This window comes from Cervus elaphus, chromosome 9 (assembly GCF_910594005.1).
Source record: "Cervus elaphus chromosome 9, mCerEla1.1, whole genome shotgun sequence".
NCBI lineage: Eukaryota > Metazoa > Chordata > Mammalia > Artiodactyla > Cervidae > Cervus > Cervus elaphus.
In genome coordinates, this window is record NC_057823.1 from 21,470,110 (window position 1) to 21,489,138 (window position 19,029).

The 19,029-nt window shown below is 54.6% G+C and overlaps 1 protein-coding gene across 1 annotated transcript in view; it reads left to right on the top strand.

Annotated features, from left to right (window-relative positions):
• Nucleotides 1-214: 214 nt before the first annotated feature.
• Nucleotides 215-19,029, top strand: part of PTPRS (protein tyrosine phosphatase receptor type S) — a 109,385-nt gene continuing 90,570 nt past the window's right edge. Inside the window, exon 1 of the mRNA XM_043911871.1 lies at nt 215-365. The gene's annotated coding sequence lies outside the window, so the exon portion shown is untranslated. The remainder of the gene's footprint in view (nt 366-19,029) is intronic.

The following is a 19,029-nucleotide window of genomic DNA, read 5'->3' on the forward strand; positions in this document are numbered from 1 at the left end:
CCCACACCCCCACGTGCTCCTACAGCCCTTTAAACGCCCCGGGCCACGTGCCCCCACCAAGCCGCCTCATTGGCCGAGGGGCGTGGCGGCTGCGCGGCTGCGCAGTGACGCGCCATAGCGGGCCCCGCCCCCGGCCGGCGGCGGCGGCGGTGGCGGAAGGGATGACGTCACCGGCTGGGGGGGCGCGCGAGCCGGCGCGAGGGGAGCGCGAGCCGCAGTGAGTGTCCTCGCGCCGCCCGCCCGGCAGCCCGGCCGGCGCGCGCACGCCGCGAGCCGCTGGCGCTCGGGCTCCGCTCGAATCCCATGCAACAGCCAGGATGTGAAGCGGGGCAGAGCCGGGGGAGCCCAGCTCAGCCAGCCTCCAGGTAAAGGGGGAAAAATATCATGAATTCGATTCAAAGAAATGCTGGCGCTCCAGTGGGGGACTTGGAGACGGCGGAGTGGGCAGCGCGCCGGCTTTGTGCCGGGGAAGCCTGTACGGCCATTGTGCTCGGAGGATGCTCCGCTGCAGCCGGCTGCACGCCCAGCCGCTGCGCCGGGCAGGCAGCGTCCGAACAATGCCCCTAAGGGGCTGGGCCGGGGCGGGAAGGGGCTGCGGGGGAGGGAGCTCGGCGGGCGGGGCTGGGGGCTTCGCGGCGGGGAGGGGGCTGGGCTGGACTCGCCCGGAGCGCGGCGTTGGAAGCTGCCCAGCGCCGCCGGCTGCACCACCCCGGGCTGCGGGCGGGGCAAAGGCGCGGAGGGAGGACGCGCGTGTGTGCGGAGGGGGTGCTGGCTCCGGCGGCGCCCAGCCAGGCTCCCCGGCCGGGTCCCGGAGGCAGGGGGCGCTGTGCTGGGGATTGGGGGCGCGCGGGCGCCCCGGAGTGGAGATAAGCCCGGGACAGGTGCCTCCAGGTGAGAGCGAGGGGGGCACAGACTGGACGGTGCGCCCAGGGCGGCTGCTGTGCCCGCCGCCTTCGCTCTTTAATCCCCCTCCCCTAGAGACCCCCCCTACTCAATGCTGTCTCCCCCTAGCGCCCTCTCGGTCTCATCTATTCTTTGGTGGGGGATGGCCCTCCGCTACCTTGTCTTGCCCCACCCTTTTGCGGACCCAGCGCCCCCTCTCAGATCCCCCAAGTGGGGCAAGACTCAGCCCCCAGCCCCAGGGACCCGGGCGGGCGGGCGCGCGTGCCGGGCGCCCGACCTCCCCTAGGAGCTGGGGGCCCCGTGGGGATCCCGGGAGAGGGGAAGCCGCCCCTTCAGCTGCCAGCCTCGCGGGTTCTGCACGCCCTGGGAGCCCCCTTGGGGGCTGGGAGGAAGGGTGGTGACGTCATCCCTGGGGGCGGAGCCGTCGGAACCTGGTTGAAGGGGGCGCGGGGGGCCCCTTACCCAGAGGGAAGCCCTCCCCCCCGAGTTAGAGCGCCGGTACTCTGGGCGCGAGGGTTTCGACCGAGTTACGGCCAAGTTCACCGCTCCTTATGGAAACACTGCCACATTTAGGATTCCACCTGTCCACAAATCCTGGATACTTACCCCCACGAAACTCCCCGTAAATCAGAGAACCCCCCCCCTTCAACTGCTTTCTCTCTGAAATTCTCAAATCAGAGAATCCCCCCAACCCCAAGTGTAATATATTTTTTTTGTCAGCCACCCCCCCGCCCCCAATCTGGAATCTCCGCTTATGTGATCCTTCCCCCGATTTCAGACCTTCCTCTAGTAGCTCTGTAAATATGCAGCTTTTCGGAATGTCCTTTCCTCTGCAGTCCTTCCTCAAATTTAGCCACCCCCTTGGGTCCTCATCCCCCAAACGTACGAACCTCCCCAGCTCTTCCATCTGGGGGGTGGTGCCTCCCTTCCCCTTCTCGGGCTCAGCTGGGATTCCCCTGTTCCCCCCATCTCCATCTGCGGGAGTCCTCATTCCGAGCGTGGGGCCCTTCGGTCTCCCGCCAGACCCCTGAAAAATCAGCCTGGCCAACAGTTCGTGAATTGGGGAGGGAGGTGTCTGAGGCGTCCAGGCTGGGCATGAGGACTCTGAGAAGCAGGGACAAAGCCGAAGGGTCCTCGAGGGTGTTGAGGTCGGGGTCCCACCCGCTCTGGGCCCCCGGTGGTCTCCCCCGCTGGACTTTGGCGGTTGGGGTTCTGGCCTTCCATCAGTGTTCCCCACTGTTGCTGTTTTGGGGTGCAGGGGCGAGGGTCCCTTTTGTTTGGGGTGCCCTGCTTCCCCCTCTTCCACCCGTGAGGAGAGCCAGCCAGCCCGTGCCTCTACCCCTGCCGATAGCAGCTGCTGCTGCTGCTGCTGGAGCTTTTATTAATGGCCGAGGGACTGGGTCGATTCTGCCATTTGCATAACGGCCCTCCCCCACCCAGGGTCCCCCTTCCTTTGTGCCCCCTCCCCCTGCCAGTCTCGCCTGCCTTCTGTCCCTCAGCCCTCTTCTTCCTCTGCCAGCTGATACTTTGGCTACGGAAGGAAGGCAGCTGGGGCTGGGGGCGGCTGCTTTCCGCCCCCGGTCAATCCCAGAGCCCATCAATTTGGGCCTGGGTCTCCGGCTGGATCCCCACTCCCACTCCCCCGCAATGCCCTCCTAGGGGGCATCTCTGGATGCCTGCTGTCCTGTCTCCCTTCCTCCCTCCACTCCAGAAGGCTTCATCTTGCCCCGTTCCCTGGGCCCGGGGGACACCTTCAACGTGACGGTGCACTTCTGCGTGGGGCCCTGGTCCCCCCAGCCCCCTGGGGGCAGCCACCCGCGATTGTCCTGAGAGTTGGTATAATTGGGCTCAGGGAAACAAAACGTCGAGGGAGACCTAGCCTGCTTGGTGAGCTCATGTGCTTTTCTATTCCTGCCACCCAGTCGATGACATCGGCCCCCCAGGGGGTGAAGAGGGCTGGTGCTGTCATGTCACTACTGGTCCTGCCAGGAGAGGCCAGGCCTGGCCCACTCCCCATTCTCTGCGGGGAGTCGGGGGCAGGGGAGCAGAGGCATGGGTCATACTGATGTGGCCGGGGTATGGCATTGGAGGGTGCTGCTGGGGTGCAGGCCGGCCTCCTTGGGGTGAACCCTCCTCCCCCATGGTCCCGTGCCTTGAGGTGGGCACAGAGGGAGGGCGCTGCCAGCCAGGTGCCCGCTTGCCACCCGCACAGGAATCGTCACCCACTGACAGTGCCTCTGTTTCTAACTCCTTGAATCATTCCTAGCGCCTTTCTTTTTCCCCTGCTTCCCTGGGGGATCCCTGGCATCTTTGCCTGTCTGGGGGCCCCATTCAGAGACCTGAGGCATTTTTGTCTGAGCACCAGAGTGGTGGCTCTGGGCTGAGTTGTCAGAGCAGGTGGAAGGGGAGAAGCTCCTGGACGTCAGGAGTTTAGCGGTGGCATCTGGGGGCGACAATTCTGGAACCATGACTGTGTGTCCATTTTCTTTGGGCCACTGAGAGTGTGGGGGTCTGCCTGGCCTCCCCTAGATCAGGATCGGTCTAGGAGACAGCTCCACCTCTCCTCAGCAGACGGCTTTCCATGGATGACTCAGTTTCCCCTTCTGCCATCTGGGTGGGCACGAAACAGCCTGTCACAGGTGTTGGAGCAACGCGCATCTCTAACTGCCGCTCCCAGGAGCCAGGCGCCGGGAGACCTGTGGCTGTGCTGATTACTCCAGCCTGAAGGATGATCAGAGAGGTGGCCTGGCAGGGAAGGACGGGTAGGGCCTACGTGGCTCCGAGACTCAGCCCCCCAAGTTTCACCTGCTTCCTGTGACTTTAGAGCAGCCGCTGCTTGGAGGGGGCCGGCGGCAGCGGGGCGGGGAGGGCGCCGATAGAGTTCAGGATGGAGAGGAAAACCCTAAAAATAAAGACGGATATTTATAAACCTGGCGGGTTTGGGGGATAATTGACAAAGCTTAACGTTTTCAGCTGAAAGCAATTCCCACCCCCCACCCCGCTTCACAGCCCCAACTGCATTAGGTTCCATTTGTAGAGGCATCCGGAGCCAGAGGAGGTTCTTGGGAAGTGCAGCGGCCCGGCAGGCTCCTTGTGGGCCGTGGTGTCCTCTCTGGGGGAAGGGGGAAGGGCTTGTGCTTCTGGAGAGAGGCAGGGGGCCTGGCCAGGGGTTGGGAGACACTACCCCATTTTCCTCTGCACCCAGAACAGCCTTCTGGCACACCCTCCGTGGGCGGGCGTCCCGTTTCCCAGAATTTACAAGGAGGAGGCACCCCTGTCTTGCCCTTGCTCTGTCCTTCCTCGCTGCAAAAGATGCCCAGTGGGCGGCGGTGGAGGGGGGATGTGGAGAGACCCCAGCTGCCCACCAGGCAGGGGCCTCACAGTGGGGACAGGCGACAAGATCCAGGTGCCAAGCCAACAAAACCCCATGTGTGGCTGTGGACAGAAGAAAAGTCACACCACTGCGCTGGGGAGAACAAGCGCTTTTCAGATGGTTTTAAAAATTTGGTCTGACTTCTACCTGGAACCAGAAAGCCTCCTGGCTTGCCACTGGAGAAGATGAAGTGCTGGACGGGGCAAGGGATGATTTCAAGTGCCTGTCACCCCATCACCAGGACAAATAGCCTTGACCAGGCAGATCATAGCTTGAGATGTACAGAAAGTGGTGACATCTGGGTCTTTGAACCCCGCGGTCCAATTTGCCATCCCCTCTGGGCTTCTGGACTCTTACGGGTTTTGAGTGTAGTATTTGGATTCCCCCCTGCTCCCTTCTCTCTTTTTTCTTTAAGGAAAGAAAAGGCACACACACACACAAAGGAAGAAAAAACAAAGAACCCCGCCGTACCAATTCTGTCTTGTCTCTGGCTGATATTTCAGAAGTGTTGGGGTGGGGGGTTGTGCGTGGGGAACATGAAAAATCCAATTGGCTTACACTTCTGCAAAGGCGAAAATTAACGAGCGGGTGGGAGTGACTCACGGACAGGCCCCGACTTTCTGTATTGCTTTATTTTTGTCTCTCTTCCCTGCTCTGGGGAACTGCCCTACCTCTCCCCCCACCCCTCCCCCGGGTCTGGCTGGGGTGGACCTAGAAAGAAAGAAAGAAAGTGAAGTCGCTCAGTCGTGTCTGACTCTTTGCGACCCCGTGGACTGTAGCCCACCAGGCTCCTCCATCCATGGAATTTTCTAGGCAAGAGTACCGGAGTGGGTTGCCATTTCCTTCTCCATGGGGTGGACCTAGGGATTGGTGCTATTCTGGGCTGGCTATGGAATCCCACTTCGGTTCCCCCGGTCCTGCGGAGGCCAAAAGGATTCCATACCTGAAAACACACCCAGGTTTTCTTCTTTTTTTTTTTTTTAGGATCCCTGCACTCTCATGTTCCCATGGATTCTCCCCTGATCCAGGGGCTTGGAACTCAGGTTTCTGGGTCACAGGACCCCGCTCCCATAAATATCCTGTTTTTGAAGGAACAGATTTTGTCCACAACTCCCTGGATGGTCCCTGTGGCTTTTGAGGCTTTTTTCGTTTTCGATTTTTTTTTTTTTTTTAATCTTTACTGTTACATTAGTCCCTTGTTGGAAAGCCAGGCCCTAACCCTCCTAGGAAAACTGAAAAATCCCAATTTTTGGTTTCCCAGTCGTCCCTTTTCTCCCTCACACTCTGTGTGGCCTCGGCTCTGTTCCTTAGCCTCTCCGTGTACGAGCCTCATCTCTTGCAAAAGGAGGACATGCCTCTGGCTCAGGGGGTCCTGGGGCTTCCCTGGTGGCTTACATGGCAAAGAATCTGCCTGCAATACAGGAGACCCAGGTTCGATCCCTGAGTTGGGAAGATCCCCTGGAGCAGGGAATGGCAACCCACTCCAGCATTCTTGCCTGGAGAATTTCATGGAGAGAGGAGCCTGGCGGGCTACAGTCTATGGAGTCGCAGAGTTGGACACGACTGAGGAGCGACTGACACTTTCAGGGGATCCTGACTTCCAGCACCCACCCTGCTGTGCATATTTGGGTTGGTTGGTTGACTTCTCTGTGCTCCTCCATCCCTGAGATCAGGGAGCAATCGCAGCCTGCCTTACGGCGAGCCCCGACTCCGCTGTCGATAAACAGCTTGCCTCGGCTCTTGAACGTGGCCATCGCCGGCTGCATTCATCCTATGACGGCCCCAGCCCCCGAGGGGTGTCTTGGCCTCTGTCACAGAGGGCTGGGCCCCTCAGATGGAGGCAGGCCAGGTGGAGAAAAGCCAGGAAGATGCTCTATTGCCGTGCTGTCGCGTGGGTAATTGAGTGTTGGTGAAAATTCAGGGGTTCTGGGAAAGGGAGGTCGATGTGTCTGTGTGTGTATAATTTAACGCCACTTATAATTAACCCCATGATCAGCAAATGAGGGGATGTCGGGGAATAATAATAGCTGATCCAACTTATCTGGGGCTGGCGTACATTCCAGGTCCCGTGCTGAGTAAGCACCTGAGGCGCATGCTGGGAACCCCATTTCACAGACAGGAAAATTGAGGCACACAGAGAGGTCTTCACTGGCCTCGGGTCACACAGCCCACATATGAGAGAACCAGAAATCTTACCCAGGACCAGCAGCTGCCAGAACCTGAAGTCTTAACTCCTGGGAAGGAGTAGGGGGGGCTCTAGCTGCCCCATTGTCAGAGAAGTAGCTTTGATGACCGTTCCCCTGTGGGGTACACTGGAGAGTCACTGTGGAGACCCCAGGGCCCCCAGCTGCCTTCCTCAGAGTGTGGACTCTGTTCTGAAGTGGCTTGAGTTCAAATTACGCCTCTGCCACTCGCTGGCTGTGTGACCTGGGGCAGCCTGCTCAGGCTCTCTGTGCTTTCTGTTTCACATCTGTAAAGTGGAGTGGTGATACTCTCCACCCTGTAGGGTTGTTGGGAGAATCAAGCGATTGTGTTAAGTGATGTGTCAATATGTAGCCAGACCTGCCTGGTGAGGGCTCCCCAGCAGCATCCCCCCCACCCCTGGAACCCTCAGCCCCTCATGGGGTCCAGCATGGGAACAATGTCAGGATGACTCAGCCACTGCAAACTGGGGCGTTCCCCGTCACTGGCTGCCTAATCAAGGCCGCCCCATATCTGCAGCAGGACTGGGCCAGGCGCCTGGCAGGATCTGAGCCATGGGCGGCCAGACGAGGCAGGCAGGGAGGGCAGGTGGTTGCGTCAGGAATCTGGGTGCTCCTGAGACCCCAGGCAGTAGCCCCCTGACTTCCAGAGTCTGTGGTGAATCTAGGTGAGTGCCTAGGGGGAGGTCCCTGAGGATTCAGGGCTGTGCAGGCTCAGCTTTGGCTTCAGCTCTGCTGGGAGGTGCTCAAGTTTATCAGCTTGGTGTGCCAGCCTTCATTCATTCATTTGCCGATTCATTCAATCGTTCATTCATTCAGTCAGTATTTGCTGAATAGTGGTGGCCAGAGAACTTGAGAGCCAGACCCTAGGTTCCAATCCCAACTCTGCTGCTCACCAGCTGTGGGACCTCAGACTATTGACGTAGACCTGTTGGGGAGCCTTGAACTGGGTGTGAAGACACCATGTGCCTCAGTGTCCTCATCTGTAAAATGGGACCTTTGCTTCACTTACGAGTGAATATTGTGCCGGTAGACTGAAAGGGCTTGGTACGTTCTTTCACTTGCTTTCTTTTTGTAAATAAAAGCAAATGAAAATAGAATTCAGAAGATATAGCAGTAAACAAGGCGGGCTCGGCCCTCCATCCCTTGGACCCTGTAGTTTCTCGGGAGAGACAGTAAGTAAGTACATAAATAAGCAGGAAAAAAACTGGCTGCAGCAGGGCTCTGTGGAGATTGGAAATCCAGCGGCCCCCAGCAGGTCACGGGGCCACTATTTTGTCTGGGAGTGGAGGGGGGCCTTCTGAGTTGAACAGGTATTAGGAACACCAAGTGCAAAGCTGAGAAGGCAGGCATGTGACGCTGTGTGGCGGGAGATGAGGGAAATGGAAAAGAGAGGTAGGGGACCTCATGGGGTCCTGACCCTGAGGAGTTTGCATGGCATTTTCCACACATGCAGCTAGAGTTTGCTGAAAGCCCCCCAGAGCTTGGGTGCAAAGATTGTTGCTAGTGGAAGGAAACCTGGGAACTCTGGAAGCACCTCCAGGAACAGCTCTCAGGCTGAGGCCCAGAGAGGCAGGGGGACTTGCCCAAAGCCACACAGCCGCACCAACCTTGCTTGTGTGCCTGCTGGGCTGAGCCTCCCACTAGAAGGTGGGCTGGGTCTCTCCACATTGGTCTAGAGAAGAAGACTTCGCAGAAACTTCATTGTCTTTATTTATTTATTTATTTATTTTTTTGCTGCACTGCATGGCATGTGGGATCTTCCCTAACCAGGGATCAAACCCGTGCCCCCTGCAGTGAAAGCTTGGAGTCTTAACCCCTAGACTACCAGGGAAGTCCAAAAATGTCATTCTTAAACCCTAGGGCCCATCAGGGCTGGAGAGGTCATGCCAAGGGGGCACTGGACAGACCCCCCCCCCCCAACCCTGGTCTTCCAACCCTGGTCTTCTGGAAAACCAGAAATCTAGATTTTTTTTTTTTACATGAAATTGCCCTATTTTTCCATTCTTGGGTTGTTCTTTTCCTTACAACACCTCCATTCGCCGCTTGCATGGGCTCAACCCCTCGCTTGCCATCCCCAGGCCTCAGTCTCCTGGGCTGTGAAATGGGCTGAAGACTCACAGCCACCTGGAGGGGTTATTTGAAGGTAGGGGTGCTGTTCCTCCTGGGGAGGGCTGAACACAGGGCCTGGGCCAGTGGGCCACGCTCAATAAACATTGATTATATTAATATTGGTCATAATGATAAACTTGACTGAAATTAAATGCTGTGCTGGCTGGTCCTGCAGGGCAGTGCCATGAATTACCTGCTGGCTGCAGGACCCGCTCCTCTCCTCTTGTCTTTTCTGGAACGTACCTATTTGTTCTCGGAGCTGGGGCACTGGGTCACCTATGTTATCTGTGGAGTTTGCCGCAGTGGCTCTCAGCCTGGAGTGATTTTGCTCCCCCCACCCCGAGGGGACACAGAGTGAAGTCTGGTGACATCTGTGGTCATCACAACTAGGGGATGCTTCTGGCATCCAGTGGGCAGGGCAGGGATGCTGCTCCATACCCCATAGCGCCTGGGATGCCCCCCACCCCCACCCCCTGCAACAGAGAATGACTGGGTTCTAGATGTCAGTCATGTTGAGCTGTCGAAAACCTGCTACGTGCTCCACAGCCCAGGCGGTGAGAGAAATCAGGCAGCTGGGGTATTATGGGCTTATCTGTGAATGTCCGCCTCCCGCGCCCTGGACTGCCTTCCTGGACTCGAACGCTGAGATCCCAAACGTTCCCACGGCCCACCTATCCTGGCCCCAATGGCCCAGTTGATCATCGCAAGCGGGAAACTGCCCCTGACGCATGGGTTCCTGGGGTTTTCCGGAGATAGTGGTGGATCTGGGGTGCCAAGGGGCTGCCATGGCCAGGTCTTTCCTCTTTTCCCTACCTAGTCTTTGGAGGCCAGAGTGCTAAGTTCGAATCCTGATACAGGCCCTCCCTGGCCATGTGAGGTCACCCCTTCTTCCTTCCCCCAGCCTCGCTTTTCTTATCCAGGAAATGGGGACATGTCCTGCCTGCTGTATCAGGAATTAAACACTGTCATGTGGATATGGGGTCCGGCACCCAGGGTACACGTGTGTGTGTGCTTCTGTTATGTCCAACTCTTTCCAACTCCATGGACTGTGGCCCACCAGGCTCCTCTGTCCGTGGGATTTTTCCAGGCAAGAATACTGGAGTGGGCTGCTATTTCCTCCTCCAGGGCTTCTTCCCAACCAGAGATCAAACCCAAGTCTCTTGCGTGTCCTGCATAGGCAAGTGGATTCTTCTTTACCACTAGCGCCACCTGGGAACACAAGCAGGGACTAAGTGAATGTGGCTTCACCTGCCCTCCCCACCCCCTCACCCCCACCTGTCTTCACATACCACTGGGGGAGACGTGGATGGAACCCCACATCCACAATTTCCCAAACAGTTACAACAGAGGGGAAATAAACCAGTATTACATGAGGTCCCTGGTTGTGGAGTCTACACTGCGTGTCTGACCCAGGGCTCAAGCTTCGCTGAAATTTGTCCTTTCATCCTTAGAACAGCTCCGAGAGGTGGCAGATGGGGGCAACTGAGGCACAGAGTAAGGACGAAGAACTGGCTGGCTGGAACCTTTTCCAGGGTTGCCTGTGTGCATTTTTGTGCTCACAGAGGGTCTGAACTTGGTTGAATGATCTGCTGTTGCTTTCTTGAAATGGTTAATAATTTTCGCAAAAGAAAGCTCTGTGGTTTCATTTCGCAGGTAGCAATCATGTAGCCAGAAGGTCGGTCACAGATGAAGGGGCGTCATTGTCAGCCGGTCTGGGTTCAAGGTCCGTCTTTGCCTCTTATGAGCTGTGTGGCTTCAGGCAAGTTGCTTTGCCTCTCTGGATGGTGCGCCCAAACCCTTCTTGCCATCCACTCCCCTGCCGGCTTCTCTACCCTCTCCCTCCTCGCTCATTCTGCATCGGCCACGCTGACCTTTCTTCTCTTTCCACCTCCAGGCCTTTGTCCTTGCTGTTTCCTCTGCTGGGTATTCCATTTCTGGCTGGGCCAACCTTATCCGGCCAGTGTTCTCCAGTAGTCTTTTTATTGGCCTGGCCAAAAGAGGTTCATTCAGGTTTTTCTGTAATACCTTATGAAAAAAACCCGAACAAACTTTTTGGTCAATATCTCACTTTCTTAGCTGCTGTTTTACAGCCTGTCTGACCCCCTTTTCAGGATGGGAGCTCCACCAGGCTCCCTCCCCCAAGACCATCCTGCCAGGCTTTTGAAAGCTGCCCTCCTGCACTAGAACCAGCATGTCTAATTGTCCAGATTAGATGGGTCATGGCTGGGAAAACCCCACATCAGCAGCTCAGATGCCCTGGCTCAGCTCCCTCTGCCCTGGGCAGGGCTGCTAGGAGACCCACGACCCCAGTGGAGGTGCTGTGTGACTTCAGCCACTCGCTCGCCCTCTCTGAATCGCCTCATGCCTGAGCTGTCTGTTGCAGAGGCTATGATGAACAGCTATTGAGAGCCAGGGCCTCTGAGGACAAGTGCCATGGGGTCAGGGAACCCTGAAACAGTCCAGGAGGTTTCCTATCTCTTGAGAAGATGAGAAACCCAGAGGAACACAGGGGATCCCCAGAGGGCATAGTAGCTGGGCCAGGAGATTTTAAGACTCCGCTAACTGCTGTTCACTGACACCGTGTACATTTAGCCAGAGCAAACTCCAGGAGAGGGTGAAGGAGGGAAGCCTGTTGTGCTGCAGTTCATGGGGTTGCAAAGAGTCGGATAGGACTAAGCGACTGAACAACAACATTCAACCAGAGAGGTAGAGAAGTCACCGAGATGCCCCTAGGAATGGGCCAAGCTTTCTATGGGGGATCACATCTGGCATTTGAAGAATCTGCGTTAGAGCCTTGGCTTTCTGCAAAGCATGACTCTGGGCCCCTGGAGTCTCCAGACTGAACCTCAGTCTCCTTGTCTGTAAAAGGGGAACAAGACTGTTTTGAATGATTAGAATGGTCTGTACCGAGTCTGCTCGGAACGTGCTGGCACGGTGAAGATGTAACAGGCTGAACGTCGTGAGACACAGTATGAATGCCTTCTCCGGGCACATCAGGGGACCTACCTACAAATGGAGCTCTGGAGGGGGGCAGAAGGTTTGGGAGTCCTGGGAGCAATTGGGCTCAAGCCTGGCTTTTTCCCAGCAGGGCTGAGTCTCCTGCTGCAGTGCCGCCAGGAGCTAGGGACCAGCCCCAGGCAGATAGAACCACAGGCCATGCCGGTGCTGTGATCCATGGTGACAGGAGGCCCACCTCAAGGACCACTGAGCCATGGTGGGGAAACCAAGTCACACTTGTGTGGCCAGAGCCCTAGGCAGGTTTTGGGGGGGGGGTCAATTCTGTGCCACAATCACCCGATGAGGTGCAGTGACCTCTCTAGATTCCCTATCCAGAGCTCTTTTGAGACACCACCCAGACATGTGCCTTTTGCCCCCACCTCCCTGGTCTAACACACACTGTGTGTGTGTTAGTTGCCCAGTCATGTCTGGCTCTTTACGACCCCATGGACTGTAACCTGCCAGGCTCCTCTGTCCATGGGATTTCCCAGGCAAGAATACTGGAGTGGGTTGCCATTTCCTTTTGCAGGGGATCTTCCCAACCCAGGCATCGAACCCGGGTCGCCTGCATTGCAGACAGATTCTTTACCATCTGAGCCACCTGGGAAGCCCCATCAGGGAAGACTTGGTAGTTTTCTTAAAAACCCATTCTCTCTGAAAACTTAAAAAAACAAAACTTGATTTATTTAGCTTCACCAGGTCTTGGTTATGGCACGTGGGATCTTTGTTAAAGAATGTGGAATCTAGTTCCCTGACCGGGGATCGAACCCGGCTTACCCCCTGCATTGGGAGCGTGGAGTCCCACCCACTGGACCACCGGGGAAGTCCCTCTTTGAAAACTTAGAGGAGAAAAATTTTACTCTCGTCATTGGGCAACCTGGTATGTCCTTGACATAAGAAGGCAGAACCTTTAAAATAAATGTAATGAGAGCAAAAAAAAAAAAAAGAGAGAGAAAGAAAATGACATTAAATCATCCTGCTGCTGCCACAGGCTTAGAGCAGAGGCCAAGGGCTACTGAGGCGTTAAAGCCCAGTTAGCACCCACCAGAGACTTCCAGCCTTGAGGACACTGGAAAAAGCCCAGGAGGGGAAGGGTCCCCTTACTGGTGGAGTCCATGTTGCTGCACACAGCTATGACTGTCTGGGGGGTCTCTACCTTCACACCAGGGTCCTGGGACTCTCTTCTGTGTGTCTGAGTGTTCCTTCTCAACAGCCTCAGGAGAAGGTTATTTCTCCCTGAATTCAATTAATGAGCCTATTAAAAACTATTTATTTTCCCTGACAGTTGTTTACTGAGGAGAAGGAGATAAATTGGCTGGGCAGCCTCACCAGGCAGGCACGAGGTGGGATGGGAAATGCCTGGCGCCTTGGGCCCGGGTGCTTAGCGAGGGTGGACCACAGGTGGAGCCCTGCCTTCCGGACGGCCCCTGAAACACGGGGCCTGAACTTGAGCTGCAGCCGCAGTTTGCAACCTTGGGGTCTTTGGGGAAGCAGAGCCTGGGATGAGTGAAAAGCATCCTGGAGTGGAGGGTTTCATGTTTGTGGTGGGGGAGAGTCCCTCAAAACCCCTTCTTTCTCCTCCACAGCAGTTGAACCCTTTGACTTTTGGGGGTCCATAGCTACCTGGTGAAAAAAAAAAAAAAAACCCAAACGTTTCTGAGTATACCTTGCAGCTGTCTGTGCTACATGATTCAGTTCTGACCAGTGGGATAAATGAACAGAATTTCCTGGAAATGCCTTCAAAGGGAGGTAGCACATGCTTCTTTCTACCCTACTCCCCTCCCCAACTGGAATATGGAGGTGATGGTAGGCAACAAGGCAGCCATTTTGAACTGTGAGGCAGGTTCATGGCTAAGAATGGGAGATCAGAGATGGAAGGAGCCTGGACCCTGATGATTAGGGGTGGGCAAAATAGCCCTGAGAGGCCCACCTGGGAGCCTCTTTTATGTGAAGAGAGAAATTATGCCTCTCCAGTGAGTTTTGTTTTGTTTTTTTTTTTTTTGGACATCTACAGCCCAACTTGATCCTAATAACATCAGTAGTTGAGCCTCGGGACAAAGCACTTTTCCTTTTTCTCTCCTTAGGTCTCTGCTCATTTTTAAGCGAGGCTTCCTCCCAATCTCTATTGAGGTTTGCAAAGTTATTATTTGTGAAATAACTTGTAAGGTTGTTAATTGCAAAATTCGCCTCTCCACCTGGCTCCCCATCCTTCCTGCTCTGGCTCTGCTTTTACTAGAAGCACTGTTGCCATCTCTACTTCATATTCCTCTTATTTACCATCTACCCCCTTTCTTCCTGTCTCCACTGTGTCCACAGCAGCGCCTGCGCACAGTAGGGCCCCCTGAGAGTGTTGCATGCACAGGTCTCCATTCACAAGGCACGAAATGGGGCTCTGAGACGCCTCAGGTCTTCAGCTGGCTGGAGGCAGTGCCTGCATTGGTAGCAACTGAGCAGGTGGCTCCCGAGTCCTTCCTTTCCACTTGTTTGTGGCCCACCCCACAGTCGGCCAGTTCAGGCCGTTCAGCGGCTGCTCCTGATCCTTCCTCTCGCCCCCGCGTTCTCACCTCGGCCTCCAGAAATAGCCCCTTTAAAATAGCCGCGTCCTTGCGTTCTGGGCTTTCTGCATGCCCACGGATGTGACGCCGTGCTGACGGGCCAACCTCCTTATTGCTGTGGGATTTTTAAAAATACAGTTGGTGTTAGGTATCCTCCCCCCGCTCATTTTTACGCCTGAAGCAGCCCAGCCACACACAAGGCTGTTTCCATCCCAACACTTGTCATTTGGGGTTTTGCAGTGTTTTTCCCCGTGGATACTCCATCACAGCCACGGGGCGTCTGGTTTGCAGAGCTGAGAGCTTCCACTGCAGGCTCATGCCAGCCCACAGTTCCAAGTCTGGTTGGAAAGCCCTGAGTTTGAGTCCCGGTGCTGCCTCTTGCTGGCTATGTGGCCTTGGGCACATAGAGGAACATCTCTGAGCCTCGATTCACCAGTCAGTGAACATCTCAAGACCTCAGGTACATGCCTCAAATTCTTGAAGCCTCAGTTTATCCACCTAAAAATGATACCCCTGAGGATTTTCCACTTGGGGCCTGGATCACATAGTGGGTATTCTTGAGGTATGAGCCAGCCTCATTATAGCAAGTGAGTCATCTCTGAAACAGTCTCCGTGACCCATCCCAGGGAAGGATGGAGTGAATTTAGCACCAGCTTTGGGCACTGCCATTTCTGGGAACCTTCAGGAAATCACTTCCTCCTTTGTGGACTCAGTTTTCCTCATCCATAGAATGGGCCCATATCAACAGATTGTGGGCAGGTGACCAGGAGATGAGGCACCCACACTGTTTTCCCTCTTCCACCTTGGGCTGAGGACACAGCAAATGCTCTGTAGAAGTTGCCAATGTTTTCCTGCCACGTTTTATACTTCAAGACCATGTCGATTAGTGGTTCACAACCAGACGGGCCTGGGTTTGAGTTCCGGCTCTGTTGCTCCCCTGCTGTGAGGTCACCTCCTGGCCTCAGTGTTCTTATTTGTATAATAGGGGAAATGATGATGCTCATCTTCCCAGGATCCTTGGGAGGATCTGATGAGTTAGTAAGTGCGAAGCCTTACTGTTGGGCTCGGAGTAAGGGTGACACGGTGGCCGTCATTAGTACATCTAGGACTTTACTGGTGGTCCAGTGGTTAAAACTGGGGTTCTAGTGCAGGGGGTGTGGGTTTGATTCCTGGTTGGGGAACTAAGATCCCACTTGCTGTGTGGCCAAAATAATAATAATGTATCTCTTCACTAAATAGTTATCAGGCACCTTCTAACATGGCACTTCTTCCTGGGAGTGGGATCAGGGAGATGGTCTGTTTCTTTGGCTGGAAGACCCTGGCTCCGCCTCTGGGGCCTTCCTCCCACCCTGGCAGGGATTAAGCTGTCCGGAGGAACATGCCTGGCCCAGGCCACAGGCACCTCGGAGGCCGCCCCTGCTTCCTGCGTTTTCTCAGCAGGTGTTGGCTGGAGACTCAGGAAAGGGGGCAGAGGGCAGAGTCCAGGGATGGCTCAGAAATGGGGACAGGAAGGGCCCTGGAGGAGGCGTGGGGGCTTCCGCTCCCAGCCAGCCCCAGAGGCCCGATGGATGGCTGGTTCAGCTGTGGCTACCACCCCCACATCTGTGCCGTGTCATCCGGGCACCTACTGTGTGCCGGGCTCTCCGCTGGGGCCCTGCCAGGAGGAAGTGCGTGCTTCTGTGGCGCTCAGGTTGTGATCAGGAAGAGATAATAAGCAAACGATGTGTCATGTCAGGTGGTGATAAGAGAACAGAATAAAAGAGGAAAAGGGATACGTGAGTGAAGGGATGAAGGCTGTCATTATTTTATTTTTTAAATTTATTTATTTTTGACTGTCCTGTGTAGCAAGCAGGATCTTAATATCCCAACCACAGATTGAACCTGTGCCCCCTGCAGTGGAAGGGGCACTTAACCACTAAGGGTCTTAACCACTGGACCACTAGGGAAGTCCCAGGGCTGTCATTTTAAATGAAGTCTTTGGGATGGCTTTTTATGGAGGAGTTGACAACTTGAGTAAAGCCCTGATGGAGCTAAGGGAGGGGGCCAAGTGGATATGTGGGGGAGAGTATGTTCTGGGCAGTGAGCGCAGCCTGTGCAAAGTACCCAGGGCAGGAATGTGCCTGGGGTGTTGGAGGAACGGTGAGGAGGCCCATGTGTCTGGAGCAGAGTGAGCCAGGGGGCCAGAGAGAAGAGGGGAGGGCAGGGAGGGACAGGTGGGGGCAGGGTGGGCAGGACCTTTGGGCAGGGCAGACATGGGCTTTTACCCAGAGGAGGGAGCTGGGTGCCTGACTTAGATGCCATGGGAGGCTTCTGGGTTTCTGGGTGCTGCGGGGAGGCTACATCATGGGGGTGGGGTGGGGGGAGCAGGGCAGAGGAGACCATACTGGTGGTCCAGGCAGGGTAATGGAGTGAACCATGTGGAGACTGAGGATAGGGGAGAAGTGGGGAGATTTGGGATAGAGTCTGAAGGCAGACTTCTCATGGGCAACTGTGATACCCATTTGGCAGGCAGAGAAGCTGAGGCCCTGGGAGGCTGGGTCATCTGCCCAGTGTCACAGAGCTAGATGTTGCGCAGTGGCTGGGGGACCTGGCTGGGGTGCAGCTTGCTCCCTAAGCACGCCATGACCGTCACTTCTTCCTAGTCACTCGGTCGTGTCTGACTCTGTGACTCCATGGATTATAGCCCTCCAGGCTCCTCTGTCCATGGGGATTCTCCAGGCAAGAATACTGAAGTGGGTTGCTGTTCCCTTCTCCAGGGGATCTTCCCAACCCAGGGATTGAACCCAGGTCTTCCACATTGCAGGCGGATTCTTTACTGTCTGAGCCACCAGGGAAACCCATATATAAATTGACCCAATTTATTATAATTTAAAAAACAGAGACATTACTTTGTCGACAAAGGTCTATCTAGTCAAAGCTATGGTTTTTCCAGTAGTCATGTGTAGATGTGAGAGTTGGACCATAAAGAAAGCTGAGTGCCGAAGAATTGATGCTTTTGAACTGTGTGGTGTTGGAGAAGACTCTTGAGAGGCCCTTGGACTGCAAGGAGATCAAACCAGTCCATCCTAAAGGAAATCAGTTCTGACTATTCATTGGAGGGACTGATGCTGAATCTCCAATACTTTGGCCACCTGATGAGAAGAACTGACTCATTGGAAAAGACCCTGATGCTGGGAAAGGTTGAGGGCAGGAGGAGAAGGGGACGACAGAGGATGAGATGGTTGGATGGCATCACCGACTCGATGGACATGAGTTTGAGCAAGCTCCTGGAGTTGGTTATGGACAGAGAAGCCTAGCGTGCTGCAGTCCATGGAGTTACAAAGAGTCGGACACAACTGAGCGACTGAACTGTATAATTTATATTTTTACATGTATATTTAAATTATAATAAATTTTATTGGAGTATAGTTGGAGTACACTGTTAGTTTCAAGTGTACAGTAAAGTGATTCAGTTACACATATTGTTGTTCAGTCACTAAGTCATGTCTGACTCTTTGTGACCCCATGAACTGCAGCTTGCCAGGCTTCCCTGTCCTTCACCATCTCCCAGAGTTTGTTCAAATTCACATCCCTTGAGTCAGAGATGCCATCCAACCATCTCATCCTCTGTGCCCTCTTCTCCCCCTGCCTTCAGTCTTTTCCAGCATCAGGGTCTTTTCCAATGAATTGGCTCATCTTATCAGGGGGCAAAAGTATTGGAGCTTCAGCTTCAGCGTCAGTCCTTCCAATGAATATTCAGGGTTGATTTCCTTTAGGATTGACTCGTTTGATACATATACATGTGTTCATTCTTTTTCAGATTCTTTTCTCATATAGGGTATTAAAGAACACATAGTGCCCTGTACTGTACAGTTGGTTGTCTATCTTATGTATAGTAGTGTCTGTTATGTTCTTTCTAAGCTTTTGCTTTATCCCTCTGTGCCCTGATTCCTCTTTGGTAAGGCTATGGTTTTTCCAGTGGTCATGTATGGATGTGAGAGTTGGACTGTGAAGAAAGCTGAGCGCTGAAAAATTGATGCTTTCGAACTGTGGTGTTGGAGAAGACTCTTGAGAGTCCCTTGGACTGCAAGGAGATCCAACCAGTCCATCCTAAAGGAGATCAGTCCTGGGTGTTCATTGGAAGGACTAATGCTGAAGCTGAAACTCCAATACTTTGGCCACCTCATGTGAAGAGTTGACTCATTGGAAAAGACCCTGATGCTGGGAGGGATTGGGGGCAGGAGGAGAAGGGGATGACAGAAGATGAGATGGTTGGATGGCATCACCAACTTGATGGACATGAGTCTGGGTAAACTCCGGGAGTTGGTGATAGACAGGGAGGCCCGGCGTGCTGCGATTCATGGGGTCGCAAAGAGTCGGACCGGACTGAGTGACTGAACTGACTGAACCATAAGTTCCTTTTCAATATCGTAAGTGTGTTTCTCTTTTATGAATTAGTTCATTTGTATCTTTTTTTTCCCCATGCATGTAAAGGCTTGGGTGAGTTTGCATTCTCTTAGTCACGAAGTTGGTTGGAATCCCCACTCTACCCCATTTTAGGAAAGTACGTTGTCAATACTGTCGGCAGATATACCAGGACAAAACCAAGGATCCTGGATTTGAATTTGTGTGATGTTACTTAGCTGTGTGACGTTATGGCTTTTGCCCAACCTCTCTGAACTCCCCATTTCCGGTGGAATCAGACTCAGCTCTTTCCTTGTCATCCCAATAATATTTCTTTAGCTCCTGCTGTGTGCCAGACCATTTTAGGCAGACTGGTTATCCCTGTCTTGACCACTATGGCCCCCAAAATGTTAGTTGACCAACTACAGTGCTTGGGCTACGCGAGAGTGGATGGGAGCCTTCCGTGGATTGTCAGTGCCTTCCATGGATCCCTTAGTATGGATGT